The sequence below is a fragment of the Ambystoma mexicanum genome, chromosome 6p (genome assembly GCF_040938575.1).
Source record: "Ambystoma mexicanum isolate Mex_15411 chromosome 6p, UKY_AmexF1_1, whole genome shotgun sequence".
NCBI classification, from domain to species: Eukaryota; Metazoa; Chordata; class Amphibia; order Caudata; family Ambystomatidae; genus Ambystoma; species Ambystoma mexicanum.
Window position 1 is genome coordinate 1,155,945,716 of NC_090935.1, and position 18,419 is coordinate 1,155,964,134.

The window sequence follows — 18,419 nt, forward strand, 5'->3', positions numbered from 1 at the left end:
TCAGTCAGCCTGGGCCTGCAGCGGCGGCGCCGTGGCCGCAGGCGAGGGCTGTGCACAGACACACGCCGCAGCAACAAATCCCCAGGCACACACCCGCCCCGACTCACACACAGCCAGCCCACCCCGACCTGAGACTGTACTCACTGGGCCTTCGACACAGCACTCAGGAGGAGCTCAGGAGCACGCCGCGCACATCTTTTAAAACAGAAACCACGCCAAAATGGAGGACAAGCAACACACAGCACGGAATGAAGATCCCTGTGGCCACGCCCCCTCCTCTGATTGGACGGATGCCAGAGGTCGCAAGAGATTGACAGAGGTCGCTGGCCAATCGTCAGCGGTCGCTCTTGCGACCTCTGGCGACCCCCAAATGACGTCCCTGAAACTAAATGGAAGCAAAACCGAGGTTCTTATAGTGGGCACCTCCAGTCCTCAAGTTTTTTGGACTGCCGATTTTTGGCCCTCATCGCTCGGTCCTCTTCCTACACCCGTATCTTGGTGTGCGGATCTCAGCCACACTGACCATAGATGAGCAAGTCAGTGCGGTATGCAAATCCGGCCATTTTAAACTCTGGATCCCTCGAAAGGTTCTCCCCTTTATTCCGATAGAAAATCAGGCACAAGTGGTTGCAGCTTTGGTCCGGAGCGTTCTGGATTACTGCAAGTTGCTCTATCTGCCGCAACCCGGCTACCTGATGGGGCGGTTGCAACTACTTCAGAACGCTGCGGCCAGATCTATCATCCATCCTCCATTTGGTGCTCACATGACCCCTCTGCTACGGCAATTGCACTGGCTCCCCGTTGCTCAGCGGATTATGGTTGATTATGTTTAAATCTATGTGCATTGTGCATAGAGCCTTTTAAGGCATCGAGCTGAATACCTACAAGCCAAATTCCCCTGTTACCTGCCTACTCGTGCCCTATGCTCTCAAGTGGCCTTTCGAATGATGGTACCCCGCTTTAGGCTGGCCCGCAAAGGAGGTTGTGCTTTTTTTCGGTAGCAGCCACGAAAGGGTGGAACAATCTGCCCCTTTCCCTGCGTGACACTACCGACCATCTCACATTTCGACGGAATCTGAAAACTTTGCTCTTCCAATAGTGTCTCCCTGAAATTTCCACCCGTCACTCTTTCTTTTAGCGCCATGACGCCCCAGGGTGTACGTGCGCTTGATAAATAACAATAACATAACATAGCATTAAAGACCAGGTACCTTACGGTTTGTGGAGGCATTGCCACTTAGGAAATAAAATGCATTTGTATAAGGGTCTTCAACACAAAGAACCGCTGTTCATGAGAGCAGTATTTGGACATATCGCTTTTTTATCCACCCAAAACAGCTGATCGGCACATAGAGCCTCTGTTTTCTCCCCCAAATTCTCTCTGATGCAGGGCAGATACAGACATGTGAGGCACTATTATTTTGCCACTTGGTATCTCCTTGTCATTCAAAAAGATTTGAAAACCTGCACGCCTTCTTTTGGCGCCAGCCCTTTCGGCACAGAGGGTTTGGCATAGGCCCCTTTGGCACGCCCTGCTGTCAACGGCCAGCAAGGCGCAAGGACCCAACACCTTGCAGCGCCATATCTTGGATATGCTGTCATCCAAAACACTAGTAAACAACTAGGTAAGGGGTAAGGAGCTTGTGGCATAACTACATGTGGCCCTTTAAGAGGTAAGACACACATGTTTGCCAAGAAATGTATTCCCCGGTAACTGCAATGCCGGCCTCACAATGTGACAATATTCTCTATCTTAGTGCGGCAAAGACCAAAAGTCTCCCTGGGGAGTGGAGCCATGGATTAGCAGGAATAATGACCACACTCACCGGGAAGCCACTGTGGTGGAGAGACCTACCACTCCGGAACAGCACAGATCACCGTCGCTGCCAATTATGCTTGAGAAAGGAAGAGAAACCAATAGGGCAGACTGGCTTATTAAGGCAGAGGTCCCGAGGACACGGATACCCTGCTCTCATCCATAAAAGACAACTGTGTGTCAACGCATGTTCAAACATGACTAATCCCGCTTAAGTAATGTGAACCACATACACCAGTAGGCCAGTATCAAAAAACGGCTCACAGGGGAAGGAGAAAGTGTGTGTGCATGTGTGTAGAAGGAGCTCCCAACAGTGCAGTGGGTTTGGGGTTTAGGGAAGAATACTATGTGGATCCGGTGAAAGCTGAAAGGGAAGCGGTTGGAGGAGCAGAGGAAGAGAATGGGAGAGGAGAAGCGGCTAGTGCTAAGGGGAGCAGACAATTTAGAGAGGGGAGTAAGATCTGAGGAGGAGGAGATAGCCAAGAAAGGAGTAGGGGGAGCTGGAAGATGTGGCAAGAGGAGGGAGTCAAATCGTAGGTGAAGAAAAGAACAGAGGTATTGGAGGGCATGATTACGGGAGGAGTAGAGTTGAGGAAGGAGCTACAATCCTAAGAGGAGGTGGGGAAAGGAGTAGAGGTGTAGAAAGGGCAGTAGATTTAAGGAGGATGTGATGATAGGAGAAACAGATGAGCAGAAGGAGGGGGGAAGATTTGGTGAGCAGGGGGTAAGAAGAGGCGTTTAGATGAGTAAAAACAGAAAAAAGTAGCAGCAAAAAGGTAGAGTAAGAACGGAGGAAGAGATGGGTCAGAGGTGGGCAAACACACCCTAAGATAAACTGGTTGTGTGATATTGGTGGGCGGTGGTACAAGCATGTGGTGAAGCCTCAAGCTGCTTGTGGAGTCCATGGTTCGCCAGGACCCCAGAGGTAAAACTGTAAAGAATCCCGTAGGCACAATCTTAAATGGGGTAAAGAAGTGGAAGGTCAGGGGAGAGGGAACAGTCTGCCAGTGTAAGGTCCCAAAAGAAACAACCCCTTCAAACCAGCCTGCCTTCCTGTGGCCACTGGCAAAGCAGATCCAGCTACTGTTGTGGTGGACAAGGACCCAGCGAGTCAGTTGAAAGATTACTGTGACTATTCACTTGCTCTTGTTACTTCTCCCCAGAGGGGAGCCCTTTTCCATGATGCTAGGGAGGTGAGGCCACTAACCAATAGTCCCCCTAGGGGTGTTATATGAGGGAAGACCTCATGGAGAGGAACTCCGCTACTGGGGATGAGGACGCGAGTCAGGGGCAAACCCTCTCTTACCCTCAACCTTAAAGGGTGATACCCACTGCCAATCCCTCTAGACGTAAAGATTTGTGCCCCATGAGAGATCGCCCTTGCCCTCCCAGCCTTGAGAACCCAAAGCTTCTAATATCTTGGAAGTCTGCTAGTTCTGATCTTGTTAGGAAGATTCCGCTAGACCAATTACCTAATTCTAACCTTTTCCTTAACAGGAATAAGACGAAAAAGACTGATGAAAATACACATAGGTTAGCTGACTCAAGTACTAGCATGAAGAAGATCATCAGAAACATAAACATCACCAGCCATGCAAGTGCTACAAAGAGGTGGCCCTCAGGAGCCATGAAGAGTAGCCCATGGAAGAACGAGGAACATTATAGACTTCAGCAGAGGCTTTGTTCCTCCTACCCCAAAAAAATCAAAGAAGGACTGCCTATCAGGGAAACACATCCAACCAGGACGAGAGACCGTGAAGCATGAAGGAGACGCAAAGAAGGCCAGGACGAAGCAGAGTGCAGTCCGCTCACAGAGTCAAGTTGACAATGGGACTCCTTCAACCAATGACGTACAGACGGTAAATGGGATGCTAGCAGACAGTGACACAAACGCAAGAAGCAACGTCCATACCATCACTCCAAGGCCCTTGGTTAAGAGATCTGCAAGGTGAAGGAACGGAGATGCAGAGAAGCCGCCCCCCCCCCCCTCCAGCGCTCCAAGCAGTAGAAGGACTGGCCAAGTATCCCAGGTGCAGACAAGGTAATGGGAGAGGCGCAGGGACTGGTAGGGGCAGAGGGTGCAAACCCTGTACCGAGACTATGAGAAAGACTACCTTCCTCGTGTCAGTTCTTGGCAAGTGAGGGAGCCAAGGGGACCTAAAAAGAGTTGGCGAGAAACCAGGGTCGAAGAACCTACCCAAGAGAGTGATACAAGTCATCTTCCAGGTGGCAGTACTTGGCAGGGAAGTGAACCAAGTGGGCTAAACGAAAGAAGAAGAGAGAAACCAAGGTTGCAGACCCTCACAACACTCATGTGAAACCTAATGAGGACAAGACATGGGGAAGGGAGCCAGTCCCCCTGATTGTAAGAGATTGCATCATAACTACCAGGAGAAGGGAGTAATTCTCCTGGTAATGTGGACCGGGAGGAAGGTCCAACAAGCCTGGGGAAGGGATTCATTCCCCAGGGCAAATTTGAGACTGAGAGCAAATGCCAGGGGAAGGGAGGCATTCTCCTGCCCCAACAAGGAAACATTGTGTATTATTTGGAACTTTGTGACCTGGGAAGGGAGCCGTTCTGCCAGCTTATTTGAGACTGAACCCGAGGAGAATGGGGGCATTCTCCTGGCCCACCAAGGAGACATTGTGTGGAACGTTGACCATAATCCAGGAGAAGGAAGGCATTCTCCTGGGATCAGCACAGCGTTGCTTTATTTATTAATTTATAGTGTAAGGGTTTTCTTGACACAGGACGGTGGACACTTTTACTTTAACAGACGTCCTGACCGTCACTGTAGATTTTTAGTTGAGGCAGGGAAACCCTTTTAGGAATTTGAGTCAGAGTCCTTCTTCTGCACCCTTACACTAATCAACACCAATACCAGGTTCCTCACAGCAAATACAAAATACCTCAAGGTCACCAGGATCTGTTCCAAGGAGGCCAAGAGAAACATTCCGGTGGGGTAAAAGTGATCCTCTCATTATCAATTTGACAGAAAAGTGGAAATTGATGCCTGGGGGGCATAGGAGAGACTTATATTTAATTGCATGAAAGATAGTGGTTTGTTTTCTTCACAGAGGCGTATCAGTCTGACCATTCTGGACAACATTGTGAGAACTGCTGACGCCATTATAGCAATAAGACCCAATCTGATGAGCCAGATCGGGTGGCAACGTCCCAGGCCCCAGGGACTGCAGGATTGGGGTGCATTGCTATTAACACATTGGGTTTTTAATCCGAAAAACCCTCGGTGCCGACAGCAATCTATTTTGTTTAAATTAACAGAAGGTTTAAGTTACTTACCTGTAACCCTTGTTCTCCAGCATGAGTCTGACATGGATTCACATGCTCATGAATATTCCCTGTCATCAGGCTGGGAAGCCTCTGTAAAAAGAAAACAGTTTTTCTTTAGCTTTCAAACTGCATTTCTCCACTAAACCAATCACTATACTCTGGGTCATACTGTCCCCATCCAATAACAGTCCTCTCCCTAAGCTCCAGCCCTGGTGGCCATCTTCAGATTTGGTAAGCATGTAAAAAGCAGTATTAACCAAGAAGAGCCACAGAGGGAAAGGAAGGAGGGTTTGCATGTGAATTCATGCCAGACCCATGCTGGAGAAAAAGAGTTACAGGTAAGTAGCTCAAACCTTCTCCAGCGTGGGGTCGGCCATCGATTCACATGCTCATGAATAACGATTAAACAGCAGTACATATACACAAACACGGGAGGTGGCAAAGCTCAACAGAAGTAAAAACACTCACCCCTGGAACAGACCTGCTTCAAGTGAACAGGTTGTGTAGCACCGCTTGACCGACCCGGGGTTCCTCTCTGGAATCCCTGTCGATGCAGTAGAACCTTGTGAAGGTGTGCATGGACCTCCACTTTGCAGCCCTGCAGATGTTGAACAAAGGTACATCAGCGAGAAAAGCAATTGTTCCTGCGATTTCTCTGGTGGAGTGGGTTCTTGGCCTTCTGGAAGAGGACTGTTAGCCAGCTGATGACAGTGTATGATGCAGCCGGAGAACCACCTGGAGATGAAAGCCTTCGACAAGGCTTTTCTGTGATTCACAGTTCAAAAATTGATGAACAATGTAGAAGTCTTCCGGAAAACTCTGTGCGTGCCACATAAAACTTCAAGGCACATGCAACGTCCAGAGAATGCAACGCCCTCTCCGCTGGCGATGACGGATTTGGGAAGAAGAGAGGCAACACCAAAGGCTCATTGAGGTGGAACTCTGACTGCACTTTTGGCATAAAGGTGGGGTGTGTATGCAGTATCACCCTTGTAGCGTGGAAGGATAAGTACATCTGTTTGCAGGACAGGGCCTGCATCTCCCCCACCTGCCTGGCTGAGGTGATCGCCACGAGGAAAGCAGTCTTCCACGAGAAGAACCTCAGGGGGATGATGCATTGGTTCAAAATGTGCCCCCATTGATTTTAGTCAATATCAAAAGGAGTTCCCAAGCTAGAACCAGAGCCTTTTCCGGCGGAAAAGTTCTGATGAGACCCCTAATGAACTGCTTGATGAGCCTACGAGAACACAGTCAAGGCCTACACAGTGTCCTGGTGTAACGGGATATGGTGGCCAAGTGCACCTTGATAGAGGCGTGAGTCAGTCCAGCCTTGGCCTAGGAAAGCAGGTATGGCCGGAGCTGCAGGGCTGTTAGACACAGGGGAGTTATCTTCTGCGCCCGGCACCATACAGAGAATCACTTCCACTTATGGCTGTAGCACTTTAAAGTGGAATAGGCTCTGGATTTGGCTATGATGTCCTTACATTCAGTTGGCAAAGAATAATGTCCAAATTCTAGGGCTGCAGGAGCCAGGCCCAGAAGTTCAGCGACGCTGGGTCATGGTGTAGAATCGCTCTTCCTTCTCTGGAGAGAAGATCAACAAGTAGCGGCAGCTTGATGGATGGTGTCATCAACAGACATAGCAGGTCCGGGTACCATATCTGTGGTACCATATATGTGGCGGCCATGCTGGAGCGACAAGTATCATCCTGCAGTGACACTGAGTGTGTTGCTCACTCATAGCAGGAATGGGGGCAGAGGAAAGGAAAATTGGAATTGTCCCTCGCACTTTGGGAACCTGCTGGCGATCCTCCGACACTAGTTCATCGCCGTCGCAAAGAGGCCAATCTGGGGCTGACCCCATTCGTGGAATAGAAGATCCACTTGGTCCTGGCAAAGTTCCCAATGGTGTCAAGAACGTAGCTCCCTGCTGAGCGAGTCTGCACTGGTGTTCATTGGTGCCTGCCAGATGGAAAGGGACGAGAAACATGTCCTGACGAATGGCCCAGCGTCACAGCTCTGGGGCCACCTTAGAGAGCCGGAGAGTGTGTCCCCGCCCTGCTTCTGGATGTAGAACACGGTGGTGGTGTTGTCTGTGAAGATCCTCACCAAATTGGCCTTCAGCGATGACAGGAAGGACTTGAGGGCCTAGAAGACCGCCCTAAGCTTTAGGAACTTGATGTGAAGGGTATTTTCCTCCACCAGCCAGAGGCCTCTGGCATGCAACTGTCTGGTGTGTGCTCCCCAACATTATAGGGAAGCATCTGTGGTGACCGTCTATCTGGTACGGAGGGACTTGGAACAGAACCCCTCCTGTGATGTGAGGGTGCATGTTCCACCACTCTATCACCTGTTGGAACTCCTCATTGAGGGTGATCTAGTCCATTGAGGATCCTGCGACCTGCAGCCACCTCGCATCCAGAAATTCCTGGAGCCTCATCTGTAATCTGCAAAGGCGGACAAGGTTGATGCAGGAGAACATCATGCCCAGCAGTGACGTGACTGCTCGAACCATAGCCGACAGAGCAGACAACAAGCTCTGTACCTTCCCCAGGATGGCTACCACCCTCTCTTTCAAGGGCGATGCCAGGCAAATTACTGTGCTGAGTCAGCACCCAGACACAGAGCATTCTGCGATGGCTCCAAGCAGGACTTTGGAAAATGTATGGAAAATCCTAGATCCGTCAGGAGATGTACAGTCCTCGTTGTGTGTTTGCTCGCAAACGCATGGAAGTGGGATTGTACGAGACAATAGTCCAGATAAGGGTAGATGTAGATGCCCTCGAGATGAAGGTGCCCCGCCCCAGAAGCCAAACACTTTGTAAAGACCCTTGAAGCCGACTTCAGGCCGAAGTGGAGTGCCTTGAACTGATAGTGTTGTCCCTGTACCACGAACCACAGGAATTGTCGGTGTTTCCGGTGGATGAGGATGTGGAAGTAGGTGTCCTGCAGATCCAGCGATGCCAGGAAGTCGCCTTGTTCCAGCTGGCTGAGCATGTGCTACAACGTGACCATCCTGAACTTTTGGAACTTCAAATACTTGTAAGGCGTCTCAGGTATAGGATCGACCTCCACCCTCCTGTCTTCTTTCGGACCAGAAAGTATCTGGAATACACTCTGGAGCCCCGTAGACTCTATCGTCCCCCTGTTTAACATCACGTGGACTTCCTGCAGCAGCTGCGCTAGGTGCTGTTCTTGTCGAGCCACAGGGGGAATATGAAGATGCGTGCATTGGAACTCCAGGGTGTGCCCCTATCCTAGAGCGTCCAGCACCCATACGTCGGTGGGGATGGTCTTCCACGCGCTGACGAACCTCACCAGCCTGCCTCCCGCTTGAGTGCACAAGAGGGGGCCTGGGTCCAGGGCTGGTTCAGGCCTGCTTTGGATCAGGGCCCCTGCCAGCTGCGCCAACGCTGTTCTCTGCTGATGTATGCCAGTGAGCGACCTCTGTATGCCTCTTGCATTGTGGAGTGGGAAGGTTGTCGATAAGGGGTGTTATATCCCTTGGAGGACCTGCCAGACTTTCCTCTCGAGGAACGAAAGGACAACGACCGACATTGCTGAAGGGTACCCTGTGAACGTACTGTCTTTGTGTCCATTTTGATCGCCTACAGAGACTCGTCGACGGTCTTTCCAAACAGGTTCTCACCATCAAATCGCATGGCCAACACTTTGGACTGAAGGTCCAGTCTTAAGCTGGTGGCTTTGAGCCATCCCTCCGCCGAAGAGACACTCCATTGCCCATTTGCTGGAACCCTGTGTTTGCGATGTGTACTGCCATTGTAATGGCGTGGTCTGAGGCCGCTTCCCCTTCCTGGAACCGTGCCAGAGCTTCTACTTTTTTTATCGTCAGGTATGAAGTCCAGAATAGGGCCAGTTTATACCATAGTTCCCGGTCATAGCGGGACAAAATGGCCAGAGCATTAGCGGCTTTAATGGTGCTGGCAGCAGTGTAGATGATCCTCCCCCACCCCCATCATGTCCAGCTTCTTTCCCTCCTGGTCCAGGGGCACCATAGAGGAAGAGGGCAGGTTCACAGAGTGTTTCTTGGACACGGCTTAGACCACAGAGTCAGGTGAAGGATGGGACCTCAGGCACTTTGGGGGGCCGAGTCCAGACTCTCTATTGCGTCTCGAGTGTATCCCATTTGGGTGGTGTAGTGCTCTGAGTCTTCATTAGGGCCAAGCCCTCTTCCCAGATATCATCCAGCAAAGGGACGAACATTATGGTCTTCTGTCACGACTCGTGTTGTTGGTAACAGTATCCTTCCTTTTTAGTCTCCTGAGGCACCAGATGAAACAGATCAGAGGCCCTGGACATCATAGCGTGAACCGAGTCGACCTCATGTGGCGGAGAGGCCCTGTGGGGTTTCTCCGTGCCCAATGTTTCCCTAACTGCTGGTACAAAGTCATCTGCCTCATCGGTGTCCGTTGCTGTAGCCGCCATATCCTTGCCCGTGTGCATGTGTGCATGTGTGTTGCCGGATCCTCAGTCGAAGTCAAATCCCAAGGTAGAGGCGACGGTGTCGATTGATGCCTTGGGCCAAGTAGGTCCTTTGCCTTGCACCGGGGTTGTACTCCCAGACGGTGGTCTTGGGGAACTCCTAGACTGTGCAGTGCCTGGTGTGGGAGGCAGTCTCTGCTGGATTTCTGATACCAGCACGTGCAGCGTTGTTAGTATGTCCAAGGACAAGTCCCTTGGTTGAGGAGTGAAAGGAATGAGTGGTGGAGGTTCTGGACTGATGTGCTTTCTTTGGCGAGGCGGTGAGCCGGACTTTCTCCGTGAGCACCCCCTCATAGAGATGGCTCCATGACCTCCATGACCCCCTGCATAGTCCAAATAATAATCATCGGGCAGATTATCCTGCCCACGTCCGAGCTGGTATAAATCTGCATCGGCTTCTCCGGGGCAGTCCGCATGCCCGTACCGTTCTTAGGGACGGCAGGAACTTTACCCGTTCCCCTCTCTCCGGAAACTTCTAGGGCAGAGCGGCCAGGGGAGCTGTCCCCATTCCAGGGGCCTTCGCAGGCACTGCAACAGCTGCTTAACGCCTTGATGGCAGTGACACTCAAGAAATGGGTGTGGTCGTGAGCATGGACACTACCTTCGTGGCAAGCCCCCCTTCGACAAAGTAGTAATGGTCACCGATGAGGTTGGCGATAAGATCATCGATGGGGTGGTAGCAAGAGCCTTCATTGACATGGTCGTGACCGCTGATGATGAAGTTGTTCTGGCTGGTTGAGCTGCCGATGATGGTGCCGCCGAGGGAGGCAGCGAGGCCGATCTTTCCTTTGATCCGCTGATGTTAAGCAGAATTTTGACAGAGTCAAGGACCTTCTCTTAGAGGGAGCGCCCCTCACAGGTAAGCTTGCTGTAGAAGTAGTTGGTGACAGCGACCTTGTGCTTCCCACGCTGGGACCCACAGCCGCAGCAAACCCAGTGGGATCAATGTTGTGCAGCCTGGCCTTCTTTTGGACTCCCGGATGTGGGGCATCCTCAACAGACCTCAACCTCTTTTCCGAGGAAGTTCTTTTGTGAGACAGGCCAGCCCTGGAGGGAAGCAGGACCATGCCCTGAAGCAGAGTCAGAGGCCTTGTCTAATGTCACCCAAGCCGGGTAGCCTGTTGTAGCGGACATTCTTTGTCTTCTTCGAAAAACCCCAGCAGACCTTGCATTCCACCTCATCATGGTCTGGATGTAGGCAATACAAACATTTATGGTGTTGATCTTTGACATACACATTCCTCAAACCACACTTTAGGCAAAGTCTGAAGAGGCATCTCTTCCTTGGCCCTGTTGAAAGTCGTGAAGTATGCCCAATCCCGGGCCTTCTCGAAACTCAATGGAAGATCTGCAATGTGGTATGACCTTTGCTGACAGCGGGTCCCCGCTATCGGTAATCGAACTTTGGTCGAACAGTGAGACAAACAAATTTGGTCAAAATCTAATCAAAATGTGCTCAAAGAACTCAAAATATGGAAAATAGCTAAGAGAGCAACAACAGGACTTCCAACACTGGAGTGAGCAGTAAAGATCTGAAGATGGTCACCAGGGGTGGAGCTTAGGCAGAGGACTGTCATTAGATGGGGGCAATATGACCCAGAGTACAGTTATTGGTTTAGAGGAGAAATGCAGTTTTCAAGCTGAAGCAAAACTGTTTACAAAGGATTCCCAGTCTGCCGACTGTGAATATTCGTGAGCATGTGAATCCATGCCAGACCCCATGCTGGAGAATGCGCTTGCAGCATCCCATTCATTCAAACAAATTATTTACTTAAGATAGCTGCCATGCAGATGGAAGGCAGGGCTCCATTTGGAGCCCCTACTTCATTTCCATGGCGAGCCGAGTGTGGCGGCGCAGAGGAATAAGGTAAGTGGGGTGGGGACGGGTGGAGGGTGAAAAAACAGAGACACGAGGAACAGGAAGGGGGTATGGGAAGGAGCGGGAGGTGGGGGGAAAATGGTGGGGCGGGTGCGAGCAGCCTCTAGGTTACCAAAATGCAGACATTGATCGTGGGGTTTAGCTTAGGATCGGAGAAACCTAATTGGCTTTGACATCCCCCTCGGTGCTAATGGAGGTAAAAGAACGTTGGCCTGGGCCAGAAGGGGCTGGATAGAGATGCCCCACAGAGAAACAAAGTTCAGAATTACACAAAGTTGCATTTTCTTAAATTGGCTAACCTTTTATCTTTTCAAACCACATTGTGTTGAGAGATTACCAATCAAAGCCGTAAAACCTAATCTTCTGTCATGGCTGTGAATATTCCACCAGTACTTCGTGATAGAGGGCAAGTGTTGATCTGCAGCCTCAAAAACCTCGGTAAGTTCTCTTTGCATTTGTAGGTGGGTGCAAAGTCTGCAATGATCCCCAACTCCAACATGGGGAAGATGAGTTATCCCCACATGAAGTGTGCCATCATTAATAAATGCATACTAGACAGCAGGTACATACACTCGATGTGCATATTTGAGCAGGGCCCAGTTGGCCCTGAAGAACTGGTTAAGTCCTGAAAAGGTCATCAATGCACTGAATTAAAAAAATCAAATATGTCCCAAGTTTGAGCCAGCCTACATTGTGTCACAAATGGCCTTAATAAGTTGCTGTGTCTCAGGGAAGATTGAAGGGGCTTTATTTTCAAAACAAAACAGCATGAGGTGTATCAACTGTTATCCGTCATCAATATTAGATTGTTTAGTAGTAAAACGGGCAGCTGGGTCAATGTTTAGACAAGCGGATCTGTTCAATGTAATGCCCCGGGCTGGAAAAAGAAGGAGACGCTCGATAAGCGGCGTCCCTCTCTTGTCTAGTGCGGCCCATTCCCTCTCTAGCCTTGCTACCGCTCAACCCCATGAGGGTCTTTAGAGATCAGTAACCACTGTCTAATGTTCTTTCTTTCTGCTTGTGATGGCCTAAATGCAAACGCCTTCTATCACCATCTCCCTCTGGGAAAAATGTAGGTGGTCCCTAAACTAGGTTTCATTGATGCAGTGTGCGGTAAGGAGAGGTGCCTTTCAGCCACTCAGGCTCCACTTGGTTCTTGGCTTTTAGCCCGTATACTCCTTGCCCTGATGTTCTATACTGACGTTCCCTGTCTTTAACTCTTCTTCCCTTCTAATCGCCCACTCTCCTACATCTCTCGCTCTTTTCGGTTCCGTCCCTGCAGTGTTCATACTGTAACACTACTCTCCTTCACTCTCTACCACTACTCTCCCCTCTCCACACCGCTACTACAGGATATGATGCCTTGCTCACCTTTCCATTACACTCACTATCCCCCCATAATGTCTCTACTTTCACCCGACTCCTTCACCCATCTCTTCTATCCTTATGCTCTCCCAACACCCTCTCACCTAGCTACGTCTCACTCCCCTAATCCTCTCTGCCACTCTTCCCTCTCTACTACCCTCACCTTCACAAACACTCTCATTCACTGATTCACTCTCACAAACTGGTACCACTTTCCAGTTCACAAGAACATAATACCCCAACAATTCTCGTGACAACATTAAGCCTGAAGAACACCTGCCCCAACATACCTTCACAGTTAAAATAAATAATAAGATATGATACAAATGTAAACCTTCAGGTGGAGACAAACCGTCCACTGGTCATCGTGCCAAATTTGGTTCCCTAGATTTGCTTTGCAAAATGTAGCGCACTCTTCAATCAAGCAGGGCATTGCCATAGGCCCTTGTAGAGTAGCAGTACAGTCATTAAAAGGTTTAAGCATCCCTTGATTTAGATGACAAATTATACTTTGCACAACTGATGATAGCATAGACCAATATTCGGCAGATAGGAAAGCCATGAAAGCCGGTGTTAATAACTGCATTTAAAAACATTTAACCGATTAGAGCAATAGGAGCTGTTCTAATACGTACTCAGGAGTTTGTTTGTATCTTTTACCTCGTTTTAACAAAAACTGTTCAGAAATGCAAATGTCTAAGAAAGTCATTTCTCTCGACTGGGTCCACAGCTGTTGTCAGAAACAATGATTGTGTTCAATGTCTTGTTACAGTAGACTTAGCGTTTACAAAAAGGGTTAATTGAAGTCAATGCGTCCACTCCTCCTCCACGCATCCTGAAACACATAGCTAGAAGCACCATGTCCTGCTGCGCGCCCAGCGGGCGGGGGCTGGAATGTTTCCATTGTTTTGCAACCAGCTGTCCAGCTCTGACCCTGCATCCACTCTCCAGGAAGCGCGATTTGCCACTGGTGCATTTGTGAAACGTACCTGCATTAGAGAGGCTCTTTCGGTCTATAGAATGCTTCTGTGGCAGCAGAAGGACCATAGGTGGGGGGTGGGGCCCGTTTGATGCATACCAGAGAAGGTCTGTCATCCATTACAGACTTCAATCAGGTATTAAGTATACCTCTTTCTCGGTCGAGATGGCCCAAAGCTTTATGGTCCTTCCATGGTCAGGGGTTTGTAAGTTTTGGTGAGAGCGAATGTTGCCTGGAAGAAGCTACAAACTAGGAATTCCACAGCATATCCTTTTTTTTATCTCTAGGTTTCTCACTTCCATTCCCTCAGCAATGCTTCCCAGTATGGACTCAGGATGAAGAATAATTATTTTGTCTGGAACTCATTCTTTTATTGGTTCCTGCGGCTGTAGTCCACCTCCTTACTATAGGGGTATCTGGTAATGCTTATTTACATAGTGCCTATACACAGGCAAGTGCTTCAAAGCGCTCTAGTGGCGCTCCTGTAAATTCTTTTGAATGCGTTCTGCTAGAGCAGGGACCTGCAACCTTTGGCTCTCCAGATGTTTTGGACTACAACTCCCAATAGCCCTAGCCAGCATAGTCAATGGTGAGGCATCATGGGAGTTGTAGCATAAAACATCTGGAGATCTGAAGGTTGCAGACCCCTTTGCTACAGTTTCAAAAGAGTCGATTTGCAAATCAACTAATGGCTGGCAGGTCACATGATTTCTAGACTCTACATCTAGACAAATGTCCATCGCTGTGCTCCACTTGTGTACTGATCAGTTTGCTGTGACACAGGTCACTATGGCCATCACTGGCATAGATGCCCTTGTGGATAACAGAGAGGAACAGAACTACTACCTCTTTGCTCCGCATCCAAGGACTTAATGAAATAATTTAAAAAGTATAATAAACTTCAAATCAAGTCATCTTCATTTATAAAAGCTGTTTGCAAGATTCGCCAAGCCGCTTCTAAAAGGACAAATGCTTTTAGTTAGAAATTGTTCCAGCATTTTACACAACGCAGCCCTGCCCGTTGGGTCACCCAAGTCATAAACCATCCGTATTCCTGTCTTAGCCCCTCTTGACATATTTATTCTGAGTTCTTCTCCTATTTGACCATTTGACCTTAGTTTTGCAGCCTCTGGACTGTGGAATATCGAATAACCATAAACCTGCCCCCAAACTTCTAACTAAAACCATGAGCTGCAAACACAAATGGAGTCATTCGTGATGACAAGACAAGCGAGTGGCTCGTTAAAATGTGTGCATTATCGAACGCTTGGTTCTCCAGTGCGCAGGGACTTCCAGCTAACGAACAGCCGAATGGCTTCAATGGAAGGTTGACTGGAGTATCCCAGATTCAACACTTAATGCACTAAAGCGCCCCTCTCTCCCCTCCCAGTGGCACCCCTACAAATCAATAGAGGGTGGGAAACCATGTGGCAAAAATAGTAGTACAGGGTGGTGCCACATTAAATAAGGGTCAACAGGCCCAACAGGTTTAAGTAAACATATTTGATCAAACTGGTCACAGTAGGTTTAAGACAAAGGTTTTGCATCATGTTAACACACTCTAAAAAGTGAAATCATGTTCAGAAGTTGCAATAAGGCCCTCAAAAAAATGCCACAGGCGTTATAAGCATTTCGTTGTGTGTTTTTCATTGAATACAATTGATCATCATTCGTTCCTCTTAATTTAAAGCAATTAATTAAAAATTGCAACACAAGAAGAAATAAGCGGTGTACAAATACACCCCAATCTTTCAAGGTCCACAGCTACAGCACCCCAAATGGAACCCCAACAAAACGTACATATATTACAAGTCCAACATAACTGTCAACCTCAGTGTTTTAACAAATAATCCACAACAATGTCCCATCCAATTCTGTTCCATTATTTCAAGTTTAACAATAATAATATGTTTTACTAGTTTTCATGGCAAATACCTTCATCATCTAATGTCATCGTCTTCATCATCTAAGTGCTACAATAAGTGTTGTTACCTAAATTATTAGTAACCTACCTCTCATTTGCCTGCTAGCCAACATTTTCCCCTCGCCTCTAACCTGCCTCTGCCTCTCACTTCCTCTGCCTCCATTCTAGCACTTCACCCATCATGGTAACGTTGCGAGCACAGCTGGATTTACCGCTTAACTGCACTCAAAAATGTCCAATGTTGGTTGTCCTTAATCTATGTATGTCCATTGATGTATTGTCCCCGGTGACTGTTCCGTTTACTCCCTCCAGAACCTGTTCAGAATGTCCTTCAAACTCACCCCATTGTGAGAAGTCACTGCGTCCTGTCAAATCTGATTTATCTATTTTACGTTCTTTTTAGATCAAAAGAGCATTGTTCCTCCTGTATAGAATTACAAAATAAATAAATAATGTAATATAATATAATGTAAAGTGGTCTTGGATAGTACAAAAGATTTCTGGGTTTCTAAAAGCGCCTTCAGTTAATCTTTGTGTAAATAATGCTCATAAGATTTCTCAGGATTCTGAAAACAGTATTTATTTCTGCATTCCTTGTGGATTGACTAGCAAATTTTGCCTAGAATTTCTAACAGCAGCAGTTAAAAAAGTTTTTTTTTCTCCAATCAATGCATGCAATGTATCTCTAACAGTAATCACTGTATTTATTGTTTCTATTTGGTGTTCTTTTCACACAAATGAGCAATAACCAACTTTTGATTCTTTTGGGTGCATCTTTCAGCGCCTTGGTGTAAAGCGCTCTATAAATAAATAAATAAATAAATCTTTACCCTCCAATGTAAGAAATGTGTAATGCAATTTCGTTATTAACATGTCTCTTAGTTTTTTTGTACAATACCCTGTGCAATAATCACTGAACCAAATGTGAAGTAACATCCATTACAGACAATTGTCAGAAGAGCCATGTAGGCATATGTTGGTAGAAATTCTAGGCTAAATTTGCTAGACAATTCACAACGAATGCAGAAATAAACATTGTTTTCATAATCCTGAGAAATGTTATGAGCATTCTTTACACGAATATTAAGGGAAGGCGCTTCGAGAAACCAAGACATCTTTTGTGGTTTCTCAAGCATTAGGGAAGTGTCTTTTTCTCTTCGATTCATTGCGACACCCTACTTATTTTTACTAGCCATTAGCACATTATTTGAGGCTTTTATCTTTTATCTTTTCTGAAGGAAGTTTTCTCCCGTCTATCTTGCTCCAGTGGTTAAAATAATGGTTCTAACACAGTAGTTAATACGATTTGGGTTTCACTTTTATTAGTGCTATTGCTCGGGTGTTTTTCACATTCAATTAGTATGCATTGAATACATTTTAAGGGCAATTGTGTGCCTTGTTTGTCAGCCGACACGTGTTTCGACCCGTGGGTCTTTATCAAGGCTATTGTCAATAGTCTCTAGCCCCCTGTGGGGTCCTGGCCTGTGGTGTTGGTGCTGTCCTGTAGTGAACAGTGGCTCCTGTTGGGCCCTTGGCTTGGCATATATCCAGGTCCTGTGCGGTTCCTTCAATCGAGCAATAGCACTAATAAAAGCGAAACCCAAATCGCATTAACTACTGTGTTAGAACCATTATTTTAACCACTGAAGCAAGATAGCCAGGAGAAAACGTCCTTCTTCTACTTCAAAACTTGGGGTGCTGGCTAAACCCCAACAGCTCCTGTGATCTTGCAACACAAGAACCACCTTATTAGTATTGGACAATAACAGAGCCTAGCACAGGCCGTTTCCACACCTAGAGCCAACCGCGATTCTTTTATCTTTTCTGGTCTTGATCTAAGAATTTTGTGGTGGCCTTGTGACACGTGGTTTTACCAACAAAAAAAAAAAGAGGGGTTGATTATAAGGAAGAGGCAGGTGCTAACCATCTGGCGTTGAATGTGGGCCAGAAATACCAGAGTCACGAGTGCTGGTATGGGTCTATATGCTCTGTGGCACTGACACTTGGGTAGATGTTCAATCCACAGGGAAAAACTCAAGATCTATTAGATAAGCAGCGGGGCATTGGAGTCCCCTGGCAGAGCACAGTATGTGATAGAGCTGAAGGTGTAGAAAGCTGTGCGGGGAGCTCTGAGCTGCTCCTCAAGGTTCCTGTGGTTGGCATGGTTCTAACAAGCATACACTGTCTGTGTGTGTTGTAGTCCTTGTGTGAAGTTTAAAGGTGCTAGTAGACTGAACGATTGAGGAAGGGGGCATGATTTGGGTGTCCTATTAGAATTTTAGGGTTATACTGAATCTGTAGAGTTCAAGCTGTGTTATCCATCTGGATGAGGTGTTGTTACAGTTGTTTGTTCCATTTTATGACTGTGGAGAGGTGTCCGTGTCTGATGTGTGATGGGGCAAAAAGAAAATGTTGGAGAATGAACCAGGTTCCAATCTCCAGGTGTTCTTGATTTATGTATTGTGCAGAGGCATTTTGCACATGTCAGAGAGCCTGACCTGATTGGGTCAGCCTTTATTTTAGCCTATTTGGGAGGGGGGTGCTTTAATCACTCTTTGGTCAAGATTTATGCTAGCTTTTATGTTGTTAAAACCTGAGTGGTCCCTCCCTTGGGAGTTGCAGGACCATTCTAGCTCATCTGCACAGTTCTGGTGATTC

General features: G+C 47.8%; 1 protein-coding gene across 5 annotated transcripts in view; it reads right to left on the reverse strand.

The window, feature by feature from the left end:
• Positions 1-18,419, reverse strand: part of APBA1 (amyloid beta precursor protein binding family A member 1) — a 1,040,959-nt gene that overhangs the window by 610,985 nt on the left and 411,555 nt on the right. The gene's annotated exons all lie outside the window — the stretch shown is intronic.